Source organism: Cebus imitator, unplaced genomic scaffold (assembly GCF_001604975.1).
Source record: "Cebus imitator isolate Cc_AM_T3 unplaced genomic scaffold, Cebus_imitator-1.0 Scaffold42, whole genome shotgun sequence".
NCBI lineage: Eukaryota > Metazoa > Chordata > Mammalia > Primates > Cebidae > Cebus > Cebus imitator.
Window position 1 is genome coordinate 187,257 of NW_016107357.1, and position 22,173 is coordinate 209,429.

Below are 22,173 nucleotides of genomic sequence, written 5' to 3' on the forward strand. Positions count from 1 at the left end.
TTTGACCCACAGTCTCACTCTGCTACCCAGGCTGAGTGCAGTGGCATGATCAGAGCTCACTGAAGCCTCTAGACCTTCTGGGCTCAAGTGATCCTCCCACCTCAGCCCCCTGAGTAGCAGGGACTACAGGTACGTGCCACCACACCTGGCTAATTTATTTTTATTTTTATTATTTTTCAGGAGAGACAGAATTTTGGCATATTGCCCAGGTTGGTCTTGAACCCCTGGACTCAAGCAATCCACCAGCCTCGGTCTCCCAAAGTGCTGGGATTACAGGCACGAGCTACTGCACCTCACCCGACTTTTGATTCTGTTAAACACTGTTTTGGCTCCAGCATTGTCCATTTATTCACTCATTCATTCCTATCATGTCTTAAGCCTATAACCTGGTAAGCAAAACACACCGCATCTTTGAACTCAGTGTTTACAGCCCAACTATGAAGCTATTATATTAAGTGAAGCTTCATTTATCATGAAGATAAATCATGAAGAAAAGACCTGAACTAAGATGATAGAAAAGAGAATGAAAAGAAAGGAGATAAATATTATAGGCATCATCAGAGGTTTTTGGACTCCTAGTATTCTGCAAATAATATATAATAGCTAGTCAAGCTATGATTTCTTTGACAAAGTACAATTTTTAATATGTAATATTAAAACAAATTAATGCTTTGTCATGAACTGATCATTTTCTTGAACTGTGGTAGTTATAAAAAACTCATATATGATAAAATTATATAGAACTAAATATAAACACACGCAAATGAATATGAGTAAAACTGGTGCTATCTGAAAGGTCCACAAACTGCAATTACCTGGGTGTAATATTGTATAATAGTTATGCAAGATGTTAAGACTGAAGGAAACTGGGTAAACAGGATTCTCTGTATTATTTCATATAACTTCATGTGAGTTTATAATCATCTAAAAATAAAAAGTTTTTTAATTAACATTTTCCTTGAGGGCTAGAGTATAGATTGTATTTGACTTTGTATCCTCAGTACTTCATATTATGCTGAGTTCATGTCAGCTACTTCATAAATGTGTCACCTAATAGATGTTTGTTGAACAAGTAAATGAATGAATTACAAAGCATCACATCAAGTAAACACAACATTTCTGTTTATTAATGTTATGAACCTGATCTTATGAGTTTCCACGTCTGACATATCCATTTATGACATTAGTTTAAATAACAGAGTCATGAGTATCTGACTCTAGATACCATGAAGTCAATATCACGAAGATGCTGGCATAGATGCTTGGATAGTTCTCTCTTTCGTGACACCTCACAGTGTGTGGTGAATTCTCAAAATAATGTTAAGAAATATGGATATAATTTCACATATCCCAAAAAGATATCTAGAAAGTTTTTTCTTTTTCTTTTCTCTGCTATGGTGAGGAAAAAAATTACAATCCTACTGGTTCTCAAGACAACCTTGTAAGATGAGTGTTATCTCCATTTTACAGATGAGGAAAGAAGGCTGGGGTAGAACTGGAACCGAACTTGAATTTTCTGTCGAAATTCTCCTACTCTGCATTACAAAATGCTATACTACAAAGATTGAATATCAGTATAAGAGCCAACTTAATATGTCAACTGTAGACATATCAATATTTAACACTTGAATCTTCTAAAGTTTTTTGTATTCTTTAATTTTCTTAAACAATTGTGCACTCAGTAAGTGCCATGATGTACCTGTCTTGACTATTTGACCCCATGATAACAAAAATGTGACCAAATTAAAATAAAAACAAAAAGGGTACTTTAGTCCTTCTTAAATGCCCAAGAACAAAGAATAATAGTGTTGAAAAGTCAAAATTACAGAGCAACTTAAAAAATAGTAGGATTATTTATATCATCAGATAATAAAACATACTAGGATGATTTATATCATAGTTATTCCTTAATTGGTACAGCATTAGAGCCTTCTAACAAGGAGAAACTGACTTATTTCACACCATGGAAAACTGGAGCTAGATATTAGGTAGAACTTCCTGGCCAAACATTTTCTGTCATTAATTAACTGCATCAATATATATAATTAATATACATTAATTAACTCACTGTGCCTCAGTCATCTGGTAATATAATAGGGTACTGATACCTATCCTATCTAATGTACAGGAATGTTGAGACTCAAAAGATAAAATAGTTACCAAAATCTTTTGACAAGCTTAAAGTATTATGCAAAATTAAAGTACTACTAAAAATTTGTAGAACGAAATATCTTTTTTGTTTGTTTGTTTGTTTTGACATGGAGTCTTACTCTGTCGCCCAGGCTGGGAGTGCAGTGGTGCCATGCTGGCTCACTGCAACCTCCACCTCCCAGGTTCAAGTGATTCTCGTGCCTCAGCCTCCCGATTAGCTGGGGCTACAGGCATGCGCCACCACACCCGGCTAATTTTTGTATTTTTAGTAGAGACAGGGTTTCTCCATGTTGGCCAGGCAGATCTTGAACTCCTGACCTCAAGTGATCATCCACCCGCCTTGGCCTCCCAAAGTGCTGGGATTACAGGCATGAGCCACCACACCTGGCCCAAAATATCATTTTTAATCTTTGGAATAATCAAATATTAAAGAAAATTTGCATCTGATTTTGGAATACAAATCCACATTTACCTGGAATACTCACAAAAAGTTATTTAATTTTTGAGATTTGTTGTGATTTGAGTTTGTTTAACCACTTCAGCAATGTAGTCTGAGTTTTACCTATCTTTCATTAATTTATACAATGTTATACCAAATGATTTCCTTAATTCTCTATACCTGAGATTAAGAGTTTATGCTAGCTGTTTATAGCACAGCTTTAATTCAGTCAATTCACAAATCTTTTGTGAGTACCTTCTAAGTGCAAGGCATGATGCTAGCTGGGATAATGAGGTCTTTTCCAAAGGAAAATGTGGTGAACTTCAGGGAAGGTTAAAATAGCCAGGCTAAGAACTAAGGTTATGTGGAAGTTATGCAAGAAACTAATGAGGTCAGAGCCCTCCATCAGGTTCCATGTGGATAACAATTAATTTAACACAGGTTGGGGGAAAATGTAGACACAACTTTTAAAACTGCTTAGCTAGATTCAACCATCTTAGCCACTAACCACAAGGAAAATAAGACAAGATAGTGTGAAACCTATCTGTCACTACTTCTGGAAATAAAAGTGACTCCTGTGTATAAAGGCAGAGTCTCAACCAAGAGCCTTGAAAACTTCTCTGTGAAGTTAGTTTAACAATGCACAGTAGTAACTGTTCTCAGCCTCAGTAGCTGCTGGCCACACCTAGAGACTTAAGCCCTGTCCCCTCGGTGTGCCCCTAAGATGTTGACAGTTCATCTGTTCAGTTTCCAGAAGGGAACTAGACATGGCAGGGATATTTATTGTTCTTATCCAAAGCTCAGTAGGGATTATTGAGGGAAAACAGGGAAAGGAAAAATTAGTGCAATCCATCTCATGAAACACTTGGCCAGTGTTACATATTAGCTAGCTAGTTAGATGTGTAAGATTGCAAATTTGTAAGTTACCTCCTGGAGCACATATGTCGCCATGCAAACTCTGCTCATAACTAGGCCTCTTTTTTTGGGGGAAAACCACAAAACAGTAAGTGATGGTCAGTATAGAGGCATTAACTTTACAGATTAAAAAACAAACAACATGATGGTCAATAGTGAGAAATAAACTTAGGGGGTGTCAGAAAAAGAAATGGAAATGAAGTAAGGAGTTTGATTTTATCACTTCAGAAACCTCCATCGAAGAGATGCCTCTCTCCAATGTCTAAGGAACCAAAGCTTCCATGGTTCAGGGAACTGAGTTTTAGGGGAAACAAATCTCCTGAAAAATGGTAACTTCTCTCCTAGCCTATGCCCACATGTACATATTTCTCCCCACTCTCCAAATTTTGGCTGACAGATTAGCTGGTTCAGATAATAAAAATGCTGACTGATGTTGTGAACTTTATTCATTCATCTGTCTTTCTATCCCTGGAAACTTACGAGGCTGAGGGCTGCACGCTGAGGCCATCGCCAGCACATGCATAAGGTCATCTGTTTATTTACCTGCATGGCTGTATCAAATATGCTGTCACATTTAAACTACAGAGCTACTAAAATATCTGCCACAAGGAAACAAATAATGATAGCCAAATGATGATGTGTGATTGGTTGAATGTACTGAGTACAGGGGGTTGTTACCTAGTAGTTTTCTTAAATATGAAAACAAAAGATTTATATTATGGGTGATAAGGGCAAGAATGCTGTAAAAGTGAGAAAATATGGCAACAGTGTGCTGTACATCACCAATGGGATAATTATTTATCTAAAAAGTTGGCATTCTTAGACTTCCAACAAGCAGTGTATGAAATTCATATATTCAAAGGAGACATCATAATAACCTGCCGGCTGGTGGTGATGGATTTGTTTTTAATCCAAATGACCACAATCTTCAGTCTACCTGTCACAGAGGGCCAGAAAAAAATGGAATTTTCCTTTCATAACTCTTGATGTTGAAAGAGGAAAAACCTGGAAGAATGATAAGTGGCTCATTCCAATGGACAAATGGACATGGAGCTCAGAGAATGAGTGTGAATAAAAGTCATTGTTCCTTAACTAATGCCATTTTCACTTGTTACACCAAAAAAAAAAAAAAAAAAAAAAATGGAGCCAGGGATGATTTCTGCCCCCTTCATGTCTAAAACGCAGGAGTTCAAACTGCAACAAAAGCTGGAAAACCTTCAACACCATGTGAGTTAATTTACAAATCACCTCTTGCTGAAAAAGTCAGGGAGAGGCTGGTATAATATTTGTCTATTAACTAAAACTTATTGTACAAACACAGCAAGAAGAGTGACGCTGTACTGCTTTATTGACTAGAAAGCCTCGCCTATGGATTTCCTCCTTTGAGGTTTAAAGGAATTCCTATTTCTCATTTACAGTCTATCAGAAAAGGTATATGACCTGCATTTTTTAATTTATATAAATCCACTCAGTCAATCAGCCTGGGCTGAAATTTAATGGATGTATCAGTCATAGTTGGTCCGGGGAGAGAGAACGAAGCACCAACATCTACCATCTCATCTCTGCTCCCTCTGTTATTCTCCCCCAACTTTTTTTTTAACCTCACTAGCTTAGGTACCTCACTTAACTATTAAGCGGGAAGTCTTTCAAAGTTGTTGTTTTTAAAGGGAGAAATCTGAGTAAAAATAAACCGATGGGAAATATAGGAAGACTCTGTCTATTTTAGCTTTTAAAAGTCTTCATTTTCCCATCTGTGTCATGGCAATATCATCGTACATTCAGCAAATATACAGTAACAAGATGTTTCCTTGACAAATTAAATACTTTCTAAGCATTTTATCAGATAAATAAAATATCACCAAAGGAGGATAAAATCAGCTCAATCAGTTGATTTAACCTGTCCTTCGGGAAACTCACCTGAAATAGATTAAGGACCACCTCTCAGACACAGACGTACACACACACACACACACACACACTTATGCACTCATTTGCTCATACTCTTACACACACAAGCTTGACTCTCATACTACAGCTAACAAGGCTCATCAAGGCCTCCTAACGTCAAAGCCAGATAGTGGTGTTTACTGGATTAGTACGAAGATGGTATTCCCATGCCTTTCAAAAGATAGGAGAAACTGAAGACGAGAACCTCTTCAAATATCTTTAATCTCAGGATAATATGTTAGAATCTATACTTTCCCCTTATCTACCCTTAGTAGATGACTTATAGTTTTATTTTGACATTTCCTTTAATATAAGAGAATATCATATTTTTATAGTTCTATTCTTACCCTAACACTCTAGGCAGAAAAGAAACTAGCAAGTGGCTAGGTTTCTGTCTTTACTTTGCTTTCCCCTTTGCTAATTTCAGAAAGTGAATCCAGCAATTATAAGTAGTGTGAGACTGATAAGGAGTCACACATGCAAGAGAAATAGGTTCAATTCAAGCTTCCCTGACTAATCCTTATTATGACTCATTTCGACTTCAGAATTTGTCGGTTGAGGTAAGAAGCTAATTTGGCTTTGAGAAGTAAAATCTCAGTTTTGTACTTTCCTTCTAGTGCTATTAACAACCCCATTATTAAGAGCAAGGTTGTGGGGTTTGGGGGGGGCATGAAATATTTATTGAGTGCCTACTCTTGCCAAGCATTTTTTGCATGCTATTTTATGAGACCGCTAGACTTAACATCCTTTAAGCAGCAGCATAAATTTCTCTGGCTTTCAAACTCATAGGCTGCACCATACTATCTTGCTTCCCAAAATAAAGTGCATTATTTTTAAAACCTGCACCAAATATCACTCTCACTCTATGACCCTGAGATTAACGGTCTGACATTCTGTGAGATCCTGACAGGACATGGTAGCACAAACGACTTGAGAGATTTCTCTTAACTGCTTTATGCCTCTATGCACAGATGCTGCTCCTTCTGTTTGCACTCATCAGCAGACCTGTCTCCTCTCTTGCCATGGGTTCTCTCCTGCAAATACAACTAGGTTTTAATCTATATGTTTTAAGAAAACAAAGGAATCTGGCAGTATGCCTGGACCAGCTGTGACATCCCAAAACAAAAGATGACGAGGCCATGCTGACCGTCTTCAGCGCTTAAGTAAGTACCACCCTATTTATTAGCCTAGCTTTTGGGAAACCCCAAATGGCCACCTTACCTCCTGACTCACGAACCCATAAAAATGCCTATGATTTATTACTGCATCCCCCTTCTTCCCTATGAATGGGATAATGAAGTTCTTTATGGGAGGCTATTAAGAAGCAACATGGATGCTACTATTTGCTACTTACCCATATAATTAATAACACCATAACTGCTACTAGAAAGCAGTATTTAAAGTAGTCAGACTAGCATAAATACGGCTGATTTGACTAAACTGTCAATGGCAAATTTCAAGAAGAACCACTAAAAGGAGATTTACTTTTGAAATATATATTACAGAAAGGCTTTTATTCACATTTATTTTATTTATATTTTGGTTCTAATGAAATCACTAGACTTACCAATTTACTAGATAATTACAAAGTCAGAATTCTTAAAAGCAAGTAGTTATCACTAATTAATTTTCTTCTGGGTATTGACAAATTATAATATCTCCCTTTTACAGTTTCTTACATATAGTTGGGCCATAGCTTTCTTTAAAATGTGGCATTGTGTCTTTAAATAACACCTTTGATGAAAACGCTGATCAAATAAAAATAAAATTAACACCTAGATTATGGATTCTCTGTTCTTATGAGAGAGGGTGAAGAAAGAAATCTAAAAGACTAAAAAGAGATGTTGTGCTGATTCATATTTATTTACTAAGTTTCAGTTCCCATTTTATGGAAACAAACACACTCTAGACTTCCTTTGAAACAAATATATTTTTACATGATCTTAGGATAAAGTATGTTAGCAGATATTCCAAGCAAGCCAGGCGTGGTGGCTCATGCTTGTAATCCTAGCACTTTGGGAGGCCAAGGTGGGTGAATCACTTGAGATCAGGAGTTCAAGACCAGCCTGGCCAACATGGTGAAACCCCATCTTTACTAAAAATAAAAAAATAAAATAGCCAGGCATGGTGGTGCATGCCTGTGGTCCCAGCTACTCTGAAGGCTGAGGCAGCAGAATCACTTGAACCCAGGAAGCGGAGGTTGCAGTGAGCTGAGATCCTACCACTGCACTCCAGCCTGGGCAACAGAGCAAGATTGTCTCAACAAAAGAAAAAAGATATTCCAGCAAAGTTGACCCAGGCATATGAGTTGGTGAAATCATGTGCATGTGAAACATTCTAGTCCTGTCCATATTAGATCAGAGAAGTTCTAATACCCTAACATCATAATACAAGAGGAGAGAAAAGAGTGCTCAGGAGGATTCTTGTCAGTATGTCTTAAATTTCAACCAAAGAAAGCATTGTCGAAGTAACCGCTGAGCTAAAGCCGGCCCCTAGTATGTCTTAAATTTAAAAATAATAATAATAAATGAGCACAGTGAGTTGTGGTGAATACAAACCAATCAAGGCAGTAAGAAAAAAGCTTACGCATTCTTGTATATATACAGCTTAAAAAATGTAACATATATAATTACTTTGTACATCTAAGGAGCCTCAAGATATCTATAGATGTTCCCTGAAGTTGTCAAATAAATACTAAGCCAGCTACTGTTCTTGCAGTTAACAAACCACTAACACGTGCAGGGGTGTCCAATCTTTTAGCTTCCCTGGGTCACACAGGAAGAAGAATTGTCTTGGGCCACATATAAAATACAATAACACTATGATAACTGATGAGCTTAAAAAGATCACAAAAAAAAATTCTTATAATGTTTTAAGAAAGTTTATGAATTTGTGTTGGGCCGCATTCAAAGCCATCCTGGGCCACATGTTGGAAAAGCTTGATAGAGATTACTTTTAATTAAGTTTTGTCTCTGTCAACTTTGTCCTTCTTTGGCTGTCTATGGTAAACAGTGTTCCAGTGACTCTGTACGAAGTAGCCTGCCTTTCGGGAAAAGATAATTTCAGAATAAGTGAAGGTCTTTGATACTAATTCTGCATAATTTTTTTTAATTTTTTTTTTTTAACTGCAAGGAAAAATAGACAATGGCGTCTTTTTTAATGGCATGTTTTCAAAGCTGGGTGGACGTGTGCGTGTGTATTTGTGTGTATGCAGGAGTGGGATTGTTGTTGAATGTGAGGCTGAAAAGAGAGAGGGCTGGGATGCCAAAGGAGGAAGTGTAGAGCCAGAAAAGACTGGCTGAGGGGGATAAGCTTCAGTCTTGCCTAACTCACCTGAATTTTATTGACTGTCCTTAATTTTACAGAGTTGCTTGACATAAGAAAAATATCTCATTTTATATGGTGCTGGAAAATGGTTTTGGATGCAGATAAAAAGGCATCATCTCAAGTCTTTTTGGGGAAAGACTGGGTATAAATAAATTTTCTCAAAGTAAAAAGTACTGAAAACATATGAAAAGGATTACTAGTTCTCTTTTGAGTTAGCAATGTGATTCATTTTCATGTATGTTCTGTTCCCCATATAGACGTTGCTTATTTAAATGAAGGCTAGCACTTTACTGGCTCAAAAAAAAAGCTGATCTTTAAAACACTTTACTGGCTCAAAAAAAAAAAAAAGTAGCAAATCTTTTAAATTTACTTTGGAACTGAATTGAGTCAAGTAGGATACTGTAAACTAACCCTAAAGATCCAGTAAATTTGTCCAGGCGTGGTGGCTCACACCTATAATCCCAGCACTTTGGGAGGCCAAGGCGGGTGGATCATCTGAGGTCAGGAGTTCAAGACCAGCCTGGCCAACATGGTGAAATCCCAACTCTACTAAAAATACAGAAAAAAATATTAGCTGGGCTTGGTGGCAGGAACCTGTAATCCCAGCTACTCGAAGGCTGAGGCAGGAGAATCACTTGAACCCGGGAGGCAGAGGTTGCAGTGAGCTGGGATCACGCCACTGCACTCCAGCCAGGGAGATAAGACCTCTGTCTTCAAAAAAAAAAAAAAAAAAGTCTAGAAAATTCTAAAGTGTAAAACATTACATGCCTTTCTGTACATATGGAGCCAGAGGAAATATTAATAAACATATTCTCTTTTTCATGACTTTATCATAGGTACTCAGTTAACAAATAAGATACAAGAGATAATCACTAGATATATAACATTATCCATATGTATATGTCTGTGTTAATCTATAATGTAAAAATGGGAGGAGTAGATATTTTTTAATCATAATTTAAATAAAATCCCCCTACCCATAGCCCAAAATGATACTATTTTCTGAATGATTCTGAGGAAGAAAAATAGGAAGCAAAATTTATTTCAAGTCTGGAAGCGACCAATTCCATTCCCAGTTGTAAACTTTGATTTACAATTTATAATCATTTTATACAAATTAGCTCTTCCTAGACCTCAGTGACACTATAAATTTGTAAACATATCTTGTACGTACAAAATGATACCAGTAAGCTCTTTAAAAACCAGTATATTTAAACTTTCCTAATTGCAATAATGTCTATTTCGGTATATGACTTGACTCTAGTTTACAATTTCTTTAAGTATTTCTTTTCTGGTCTAATCAAGTAGGTACCTGTCCATGTGGTTTATCTAGGCACAAAACACACAGTTATATAGAGATTTACGTGTTTGAAGACTTTCATTTAATATTTAGTAAATATTAATGTGTATGCAAAATCCAGAACAATGCTTTGTGCACAGTAGCTAACTAAAATATTCTGACTGGCCACATAAACAAATAGAATTGATATAGAAATTATTTTCTAATTTTTTATATCTAGTAAGAAAAAAAGGACGAAATCTGTGTCAATTATTATTCACTAAAAAGTCAAATGTGTTATCCCCATTTTTAAAAATCTGTTTCCAAAAGGACAGTTATTTTATTTTGCTAAATCAATACCCAAAAATATTTCCTTTCATCAGTTACACTTAGGTTGAAAGTCCCAAAGATTCCCTACCTGGAACTACCTATATTTGAAGTGCAAAACAGGCTGAGCACTATCTAAATCTAGATAAAACTCATTGGTTTGTAATCCGCATAATGATCTATACATCTAAATCTATATGCAAATCGGATGCTTTCATGCATTAAAGCATTCCAAAGCACCCAGGACCAAGGGAGCAGCAGGTTCTTTCAGATGCTTCCCCTGTTACTCTTCTTCTTTCCTTCTATTTATTTATACTAGCTACCTAAATAATTCACACTGCCTGCTTTTCAGCCCGAATGTTCCTCAGAAGAGGCCTACAATGAGCTATTGCAGTCACCAGATGGACTCATGAATGCAGCAGGTGGGGCAGATGGCAAGGCGCCCTGTCTGATGCTGCCTGCCTGGGCATGGGCTGCCTTTTCCTTCCAGGTACATTATCATCATCCTAACACTGAGCAGTGTGTAGTTTGGGGGTGGGGTGGAAGTGGGGCACTGGCAAATCCTTTACATGCAATATTAGAGAAATCATAAATTACTAGCTGCCCTCTTCCTCCTCGTCCCCCACCCCCAGCAACCCCTGATGTTTCACGTTGTTGCTTTGTTAGTGGGTTTGGTTTTTTTTTAAGACTATGGTGAAGGTTTCCGAAGCATTCTGGCACTATACATTGAAGAAGAATGCATCCATTTTAAACATACTACCTCAGCTTTAAAAAGTGAACAGAATTCAAAGGGAGTGATATGGGAAAACCCAGAAAGACTATGGGGGGGAGGATAAAGCATATTCACAAATATTTTGCAAAAAAACCCACAAACGAAGCAAAAACATAGGTGAGATGACTCAGCTCAAGTCTGCAGCGCTTACATAAAAGTCCTTTGCATATATGGCGTGGAAAAGATAAAAACCATATGTTTACAGCCTTTCGATGTAGCAGAAAATGCTGGCTGTGCCCACGTTGCAAAAGTTCTTTGTCTCATATTTCCGGTGCCATTTCTAAAAGTGTGACATTTCCCTTCCAAAGTTTGTAACCCTATAATACTATAACACAAAGAAACTGCGTTGCACATCACTTGCAATTGGAAACTTGCAATATCATGGTGCCAAGCTATCCTGAGACAAGCACTCAGTAACATGTAGTTTAAATTTTAATCGAGCATTAACACTTGACAAAAACTCTCTCGAGATCTCTCTGGCATATTCCGATTGGCAATGGTGCCATGATACCATGATTTTAATTCTTCTATAAACTTAACTGATGCCAATATAAATCTTATTACCTAACTTCACTAATCATCTAATTATAAACATCTAAAAATGTGAAAGACAATCATTTTAATGACCTGAAGCAAACTAATCTGTATCTTCAAAAATAAATAAGTAAATAAAACACCTAAATAAAAGGCATCCACTGAAGAGATGCTGCAAACAGAGAACCGCTTTGAATTCAATCTTCGAGTCCTCGGGCAAATTGAAATCCCAGGCTTTTGGGAACTACCAGACAGTGCTATAGGAATGCTGGACAAAGACAACAGCCATGAGATTATCTCAAGAGTAAGGGCAAGGTTTTCTTATAAAAAATACTTTTCAATAGTCATTTACTTTGATTGGAACGAGTTTACTAATTCAAACCTTTTCTTCAAAGTCAAACAATATAAACCTCCCAGAGTTCAAACAAATCTTTCTTACCTTCTCTATTACCTGGGAAATACACTGTCTTACATGATCTTTTAAAGCATTTTTTTTTCTTTTCATTAATCAATCTAAAAAACCAAACCATATACAAGTAATGCTGAACATTTTAAGATTTAATGGCAACTTTGGTGATCAAGCCTTCACAAAGAGAAAGAATCTGGCCCACTTTTAGCTGAAGGAACACAGGCCAGGTCAGACTGAACTCCAAAACCCCAATCACTTTCTGGCCACACTCAGGATCTAAATGCACAATTCCTAATGACGTTCATGATGTGAACCTTACATCGGTTCTAAAAAGCCAAAACCAGAAAGTTAGGGTGAAAGTTTCGATTTGCTTCAGTTTTATGTAAAACTACTGCTAAAGTCTTGAATTTATTTTCTGAAGACTGACGCCTGTTTAAATTAGAGACTTGGGTATGAAAATTCCCATTTTTAAATGTTTTACATGCATTCATATATTTTTATCATTTATTTCAGGATCTTAGTGCTTAAGACAGTGTCTGCACGTAGCCAAATACTTTTGAATGATCAAGAAAATGCAGTTTAATGCACTAAATTGATAGCTTTAATGATTTTAAAAACTGCAAAATAGCACGTGTGATCTTTTTGGCTGCAATCTGAGAAGTTACTATAAGCAATCAATTTGACACCAGAGAGTCTGTTATATGGAATACACTTCAAGATCAATTTTAAACTGATATTTTCTAAACCTGATTTCATTAGCTATCATTAAGCTATGCACCCACAACCCAATTACTGTACATAATGGAGGATACTTAAAAATACTAAACAGAAGAGAATAAACACTTCTTAAGAAAAAATACACTAGAAGGCAAGTGGTGTTAAATTAACTTTTTAAGATAGTAACTGTGGAATGGAAACATAATTTTTAGAATGTATGTAGTTCATAATGATTTGAATACTCTTGGTATATTCAACATGCATTAAGACTGTCATAATTAAACTAGTAGGCAATATTACTTCTAAAATAAAATTAGTAGCAAAGTCTCAGGAAAAAATAGCCATTTTAAAAATAAAAGAATAACTGTAAATAAAGAATGAAGAAATGAGTGTGTAATTACAGCTTAAGCTTGGAATATAAAAGATAATAAAAGCAATATATATCACCAAGATGCTACTGATAGAGAATCATAAATAAAATTTTAATTTTTTACATTTTAATAGTATTCTTTTAGTAAAGTTTACATTATAGTCTCAAATAGATCCACCTTATATAAATGTCTACATTTGAACACATTTTTGGGATGCTAGAAATCAGTGTAATGACACTGGTCACTCGAGAAATGCAAATCAAAACCACAATGAGATACCATATCACGCCAGTTAGAATGGCAGTTATTAAAAAGTGAGGAGACAACAGATGCCGAAGAGAATATGGAGAAATAGAAACGCTTTTACACTATTAGTGGGAGTGTAAATTAGTTCAACCTTTGTGGAGGACAGTGTGGCGATTCCTCCAGGATCCAAAACCAGAAATACCATTTGACCCAGCAATTCCATTACTGGGTATATACCCAAAGGATTATAAATCATCCTACTATAAAGACACGTGCATACATATTTTTATTGCAGCACTGCACACAATAGCAAAGACTTGGAACCAACCCAAATGCTCATCAATGATTTAGACTGGATAAAGAAAATGTGGCACATATACAATGTGGAATACTATGCAGCCATAAAAAAGGAAGAGCTCATGTCCTTTGCAGGAACATGGATGATGCTAGAAACCATCATTCTCAGCAAACTAACACAAGAACAGAAAACCAAACACCACATGTACTCCCACATAAGTGGGAGTTGAACAATGAGAACACATGGACACAGGGAGGGGAACATCATTCACTGGGGCCTGTCGGGGGTGGGGGACTAAGGGAGGAATAGTATTAGGAGAAATACCTAATGTCGATGATGGGTTGATGGGTGCAGCAAACCACCATGGCACGTATATATACCTGTGTAACAAACCTGTACGTTTTGCACGTGTATCCCAGAACTTAAAGTATAATAAAAAAAAAAATCAGTGTAATGACAATACACATGCAAAAAGCTTACATTTGAATGCATTCAAAGAAGAGTTATGTGTGTGTGCATGTGTGTACATATGTGTGTGTGTGTGTGTATATATATATATACACACACACACACACACACACATATATTCAATTTTCTAATCAATTAAATTGTTATTTCCTTATTTCAGATCTCTTGTTAGATATGGCCAAGTCTGGAAGTTTCAAAATACATGTTTTTCTAAACCGAATAAAGAAAACATATCCAACTTTTAATCTAACATATAATATATGCTAGAAATAGTTTAATTTAAAAGAGAAACATACTTTTAAATGCTCCCTTCTCTTTGCCAAACACAATATTCACAAAGTGACTCAGATGCCATAATTCAATGCAATACCCCATTTTCTGAATTCATGCAGTCCCCTTTATTAACTGTGATTTTTTTTTTTTTGCCAGCTTTTTTTTTCCTACATAAGTAGTGCTGATTTAAAAAAAAAAAAAAAAAAAATGGAGGGAGTATGTATACTCTCTCATGAATTACTGATTGTACTTCTTTGTGGTTTGCCGACCCCAGTGAAAATATAAATTAAGTCACATAATTAAACACAAAAAATATCTTAGAATAAACCAAGCAATAATTTTTTTTAGAGCTGGAAAATACAACACACCAAATGATGATCAACGTTTAGTTTGTAAATAAGGACAGTATCTTTGCAATGTTAACCTATAATCCTTGTTCGGGATTTACCCAATTTTTGTTTTATTCTGCTTTTCCATTCTGAGAGTCTTAGAATAATTTTCTGCATGTATTTTGAGTTTATACTATAAAAAAAAAAAAGAGAGAAATGAGTGCATACTCCCTCACATGCCTTATCTGTGCCTAAACAGAGCCATTTACATAGCTCATTGAACACTGTTTAGTAAACAAAGCGGGTACAAGTCCAGAGTGGCTTCTATCTTCTAGTCCTGTGGTCTTTTTAAAAACAAGGCAGGGGTTCTGTTTTTAGTACACACTTCGGTTCAGTGTTAATCCTGTTTTATGTTGTTCACACCTGCTGCTGACTAGCAGCCTGCTGATGGGCTGGGGCTCACGCTGCTAGGAGAAATCCCACTAAAACTAACGAAGAAGCTGGACAAAAGCTACTGTACAGAGCTGGAAACAAAGCCCGCCCAGGGTCCAGGAGACAGGAGAAGCAAACCCCACAAAATCTTTCCTCTCATTTGCAAATAAGGCTCCGACATCCCAAGTTTGCCATTAAACAAAAAAAGGCAACCAATGGCTTTTTCTGAAAGTCCGACTACCACTGGGTTATTTATATTCCTGAGCTTTTTATGTATTTTGGTAAAATTGATGCAAATACAGTTTTAAAAATGCTGTTGTCATCAGGTGTACATGTGAGTCACTGAGTCCTTAGCAAAAGAATCTGTACTTAAAACAGACATAATTATTCATTTAAAATACTCCACGGTTAACCTCTCTATTCATAGAATTTTGCATCCAAAGTAAACAGAGTATAAATATATTCCGCCATCAGTGTCCACGGTGTGGCCGGGACAATGACTGGTGTACTAAGACTGCTCGCCTCCCACTACTCCCACCCCACTGCACTGCATGTGCCTAATAGCAAACATCAAAAGGAATGATTTCTTTTTTGATCTTAGTACCAGCGATAAATCAAATTCAGTGCCACAGACAGGGGGGAAATGTACTACTAAGGGAAAACTCCAAGACTGACAGTGGGACCAGGCAGAGTCATTCGCTCAATCAAGTTTCAGTAAACGATGCCCACCCTTCTCGTTGAAACAAGATGTAAGCTGTCGTGCATTTACCCACAATGAGAAAAACGTACTGAGTCCTGACATGACCCTAAGTCAAGAAGCACTTCGTGCTGACATTTGCAGCGGCGGCATCAGAGCCCCACCCCCATAGACTGAGTCAATTTCCTTCCTACCTGGGAGCCAGGTTCTGCCCGCAGGTGGGCAGAGAAAGTTCCCATTGGCCAGTGGAGGGCAACTCCAATAGAAGCTGCACATCTGGGTGGGAGTGGGGGGACATCAAATGGTGGCTCTGGGATCATTTTATTACATTTCCTGAACCACCTTTCCTGATTGCAATAGCCAATAAAGCATCCCGTGCTCCACTGCCAACTCGGGGAGTTCTGCAGCTGCCCGCTCCACAGTGGTGCACAGATTTCATGGAGCACAGTTTTAATACTTCTCTGGGGGCAGCACAAAAAGCGCTAACTAGCATATTAAGGTTACCTGAACGAATGTGAGGATGAAATATTTGAGGTGTTGGTATCTTTTCTCCAATTTGTTTTGAAACTGTCTACCCTTAGCAATGTGCTTTTTCTAGGAGGTCACTACTGTTTTCTAACAGGAGGATTCTCTGGCATTTGTGGCATGGTCTTCGTCAGCAGATACAAATTTTACATGGATTCTCAAAAGGAGCTAAGCAACCACAGAAGACATATCAGCTAAATCACACTTTTTCAGTGGTTACAATACTTTATATTAGGCAGCTCTTTAATGATGTTAGAGAAAAAAGTTGCTAAAAATGATGTTATAATATACTTGCCATAATTGTATATAGAATTCATGTGTCTCCTATCATCTGTGATAGCCCATCAGGAAAAAAAAAAGCTGTTGCTTTCAATTTTATTATGGAATATGAATGGTATAGAAATAAATTCAATTATTGTGTTGAGTCATATGAAATTACTGATATTTGACCACTGTTTGACCTACAAAAATGGCAACTTCACATGATTCTGCCTGATATAATTAGAATCCCATTACCTTACTTTCATTCAAAAAAACATGATGTTTCTTCAAGGAATTTTATGATTTCAAACTTTACCTTCCTATTGCTTTTTCCCTTCGAAAGCCATATCAATTTAAAAATATATACATATCAAGATGAGAGAACTTATCTAAGTCTATTCTAAGACTTGAGCCTATTAAGGCCTTGAGCACACAGGCCCTAGTGGTGAAAATTTCATTTGAAATGAAGTTTTTTGCATGTAAGAACATTTACCTAATCAATGGAGTGTTTACTATGTGCTCACCTTTTGGAGAAGCCACTCAGCAATGCCATCTAACGCCAGAGCAAATGCTTCATTCCAAGTGCCAAGACTGCACCATAATGGAATATGATAGAAAATCTTATTTTTGAGGTCCTTGACTAAGGGACTTGAGACATGGATGATTTTTTTTTTTTCCAGCAACTTTGTAAGTTTACTCAGACGAAAAGATTTTAATGTCTCAGCAGTAGTGGCGGTTTTCAGATCAAATGATATTTAGTGTTTTGCATGTAGTATTGGAGACATGATGAATTCTCTCACATTAGAAGCAGCTGTGCACTTGATCAAGGTGCACTGCCTGCTGCTGCCTCCCAGCACTGCTGCTAAGCTTGCCCACTTCTGAAGAAAGTGAAGACCACCTTATTTTGATTATAGTGCTTTCCTCGGGCAGGAATTTTTATTTCCGTTTGAATCTTAAACCATTACATTTCCAGTGATGCATTTTTATGTTTACAATTGACTTCTTCATAAAAGAATGAAACCTTTGAGCAACAGCTCAAAAGCATGAAGGTTGCCTGCAGTAAGTACTTAAATTATTTTACACCTAAATGGAGCCCAGTTGTTTTTAGTTAAAATTTAATAAACCTTAAACTGATGACCTTTCTTCCACAGAAAGGTCCCGAGTTGCAAAAACGAACTTTCCAATGAAATATATTTTAAGGAACTAGTGCTGAACAAAGGGCTATTTAAAGCTGAACGCTTTGTCAATTTATCAGCTTGTGAACATTCTGTTCCTGAATTCCCCACTGCTGCTGAATGTATAGAACGGTGGTGCCTTGCTTAATCGAATACTATTGATTCAAGTGTGTCACAGTGATCTCATTGAGAGTAATCAATAGTAATCCAAAATCAATCAATCTGCTCTTGCACTATCATTTATCAAATCTGAATACGCCAAATTATTTGTAGGCATCAAATTACAAAGAAGAGAAAATGGCAGAACTGGGAGAGTTAATGGTTTACATTGAAGAAAAAAACCAATATCTCTTTTTTCAAGGGGAGGTGCTTTAAGATGGACTATCACTTAGACAAATACATTTACCTTCTCATTAAAGAATCCTAACTTTATAATTAATCTAATTCCTTTCTTTAAAAAAAAAAAAAGATTTCTCCTGTAGGAGTTTGCTCGTTCAGCACAACTTAAGATGCCCTAACTTATTTAACCAGAACACATTAGCATTTTACAAGTCCGATAAGCTAAGTTTCAAATACCTGTAACCCATCTGCTGAAAAAACAGGGAAACTGGATAGACATAGGACATAACTGCATCTTCTAACATCAGAAGTGACGTTGAATAGAATTGGAGTGGTGAAAGGAGTACTTAATTTCTCCAGAGAATGTACAGCAGAGATGCACCTGCTTATCAAAGAAGCTGCTGTTGATGCTGAAGTTTATCAGCATATTCACCTGTAGTTTAGTCAAGGTAATAAATCCCTCCATTCATTACAGCACACTCAAAAGCACCCCTCCTATTTAACTTGAAAGAAAAAAGGCACAGAGTGTCTAAAACATTTACTTTTGCTAATGTAAAAGCGTTGGCATTTTACTTCATTCCCGATAAGCTGGTGCCAGTAGAAGTGATTATTCTTTTCTTATTCAAAGCCTATCAGCATTTCGAAAAGCTCTCTCAATCTTATCAGGTGTATGAACAGCACAGTTAACTGAAAACAGTTTGTACTGCTCCTCTCTCTTTCTGCCAAGCTATCTGATAAACCCCCAACTAACTAACTGTATTTACACACAATCAAACATAAGTTGTATCTTCTATGCACTATAGCCAGATTCCAGTTTACCATAGGTTTTTCTGCTGTGACATTAACTTAACAAAAATGTCAGCCTTCCGTATCCCAAACTGACAACAATCAAGAAAACACTATAAAAGCACTCAACTAGAATGCACAACAAACAGAAACAAAAAGAAAAACAAATATAAAAAGTTGAAGGCAATCTCTTTGGAATTCAGAGGGAAAATGAAGTATGCTCTGTATGCAAATATGGGTGAAGATCATGCACTTACCTTTTACCAAAGTTAACGATCCTTTAATAAAACAGATGAATAGAAACAGAAATTGTAAAGGAAAATACTGCTGGGATAGAGGAAGGGAAGGTGTTCAGGAAAGTGTTTTAGAACTGAGCAGGCATTCCCCCCACATTTCAGGTTATCTCAATGTGGCAGCAGAGAAGTTCTATAATGTAAGCAAAGGGAGACAATAGACAATATCACCGAACTTACCCCAGAAACTGAAGACAAGATAGAAAGCAAGGCTGTCACATATGGTGACCACATTCTCAGGATAGATTTTCCAATCATTAAAACCCTCATAAATGCTCTAGACATTAAAGTTTTGTTCACTATAAGAAAATAAAGAAATAAAAAAAATACAATTTGAGTTTTTAACTCTTACTATTTTTCTTATTCTTCAGACTTAACCAACTGAATAGTTCAATATAAAGGTATGAAAAAAGAATCCTCGTCCACATTAACATAAATAGATGATCTGTTCTCTATTTTTATCTATTAAAAAAATGCTTAAACTAGTTCATGGCTCATATGAATTGAAAGACACACCTAATCATTTATGGATAGTACTTTGGAGCATGAAAGATAACAATGACATTTCTAGAACATAAGAGAAATCGGAAATCTACTTGAATGACTAAGTAACAACAAATTCCTGACCCTAGGAAAGAATCTCTGCCTGAGCTTCTGTGCATAAATTGTTCATTTGTTCCTCACCTCCCTTTGCTGAATGACTAAGAGAGAACAGAAAAAGGCGGCCACATGCTCCCACCTGAGCCCAACTCCTGATGCTGTCTAGACTCCAAGAACAGAATGAGCCTTCCTTTAGATGTGTAGAGCAATAAGATGAATTAGCCAAGTGTGTAGTTCAGTACAATTCAGCTGATGGTTGCTTTTCCATCTGTGACACTATGATCCCATGACTGATGAGGCAGGTCTCATTCAAGTCTATGGATAAAAGGGATGCTTCCGTCATTTCATAGGACCCAGCACCAACTGTATACAGTCACTTTCTCATAGGAAAAAGGCATGGTTCTCACCAACCACATACATCTGTCCCTTTCTTTGGTCATGAACGGTTGGTTACGGGTATGATATTCCTCCTCAAAATATCTGATCTGTTTTAATGGATTAATGGCTGAAAAGAAATTAAAAATTGTCAGAATATTCTTTTATTTTATTAAAAAATGAATACAATTTAACATGGCCATCTTACATTTTTGGAGACGTTAATGTCCTAGGATAATTTGGAATCATGGAGGGCAAAGGGCAATCAATTGTACAACCATACACTTTATTTTTTTTTCCTCTTAAATGAGTACCTTAGTCTACACTTTTTTATATGACACGCTATTTTGGTTAATTTTGGATGCAGTTCTGGACATATGATTAATATGCATTTACTATTATTTTCAAAGCAATATAAGTTCTTATAAATAGTAACACAACTGCCTTGAAAAGTATCCTTTTAAAACATTTTAACTCACATTGTATGAAAAGAAATTATATTTATTTAACAAGTCCTTTGTTCAAATTATCAAAAGCCATTCAAAATGAGTGAAATATTTCTATAGTAGATGAAAAAGGAATTATCATTTACAAAGATATTGTTCTGATCATGGAAAAAAGAATTTAGTGTGCTTCTGCCTATTTTCTGTGCATAAGCTCTTAATTTACTTTTTAAATTTTCTTTTTTCATCTTGAATATGCCAAACAAAAAGAAAGCATAAGATTTTTTTATTTTCCGGAAAATGTATGCAAAGTGCAACCAAAAGAGATGTCCCCTGATAAAGGGGGACTGTCCATGTTGCTTTGGATTCTCTACTTCTTTAAGTTTTTCTTTACTTCACAAATAAGAGCAACTGAGGTTCACCACTTCAGAGACTTTTTGTCTTTCTAAACCTATTTTACTTTTAAGGTAGTAGAAAAATCTCAATGCACCTAAGTTATTCTTTTTTTTTTTTCCTAGGAAACTTACTATTATCTAAGCTATCTGTATTCCTACAGTTCATCTTTAAAGATAAGTAAGCAAGCAGGCTGTTTTTTCATAACATTTGTACTAGCTATCAATGTGATATGAGAATTTATTGGTAGCTTCCCTTTTGTTTAGTACCATCTTAGCCAACTGTTTGCAGAGAAGGTATATGATGAAGCAAAGTTAAATTGACACGTCTGTGATATGCCTGACAGCCCTCAGTATGCCCAATATTAATTTGTTTTCTTTGGCTAGGTACGTCCTGCCAAAGCATATTACACATAATGTATACTTCCAACCAAAATGATGAAAAGTATATAAAATTTTGTTTCACTCAAAGCAAAATGAGAAGACACAGAGGAATGTATATGACAAAGACTGCTTTTTATAATTAAATATAATTTTTATAATTAAATATAATTAAAATATAAATGTACTTTTCAGCTCTTCTTTTAGAATTTAATCTAATCTGAAGTAGGCACCCCATAAGTTTTAGCAATTTGATAAGTATTTTATAAACTTTAAATGCCAAAACCAAGTGTTTTTCTTTTCTATATTGTTTAAAAGAATTCCATATAGCCATATGCTGTATTTCTAATTGTTGGTGTTGTATGTTATAGTTACATCCAAATGCACATAAAGATCTATGCCAGTCCACTGAAATGGACTTTAATTGACCAAAAAAAAGCCAATTTCTTTAAAACTGTACCTTTTATTGTTTTGCCTTAGTAAGTTACCTTCCAAGTATACGTGCATTGTCATAAATTAAAATGACAAATCGTTTGAAGAAATCAAAACATAAAAAGCAAGTTTTCTTCAAACATTTAAAAATATCTTTAATAAGGAGAAATTTGTGTATATATACACATATATACAAGACTCACTAAATCTAAACTCTCTCAATTCAATAGTTAGGATAAT

The 22,173-nt window shown here is 36.1% G+C and overlaps 1 protein-coding gene across 12 annotated transcripts in view; it reads right to left on the reverse strand.

Annotated features, from left to right (window-relative positions):
• The window catches only part of ESRRG (estrogen related receptor gamma), a 580,561-nt gene that overhangs the window by 183,351 nt on the left and 375,037 nt on the right, over nt 1-22,173 (reverse strand). Inside the window, exons 2-3 of one of the 12 annotated variants that reach the window (XM_017526300.2) lie at nt 20,050-20,225; nt 19,491-19,609 (exon numbers count right to left, since the gene is read on the reverse strand). The exons of 10 other annotated variants lie outside the window; for them this stretch is intronic. The gene's annotated coding sequence lies outside the window, so the exon portion shown is untranslated. The remainder of the gene's footprint in view (nt 1-19,490; nt 19,610-20,049; nt 20,226-22,173) is intronic. One more of the 12 variants, XM_037737696.1, reaches the window with a different exon arrangement.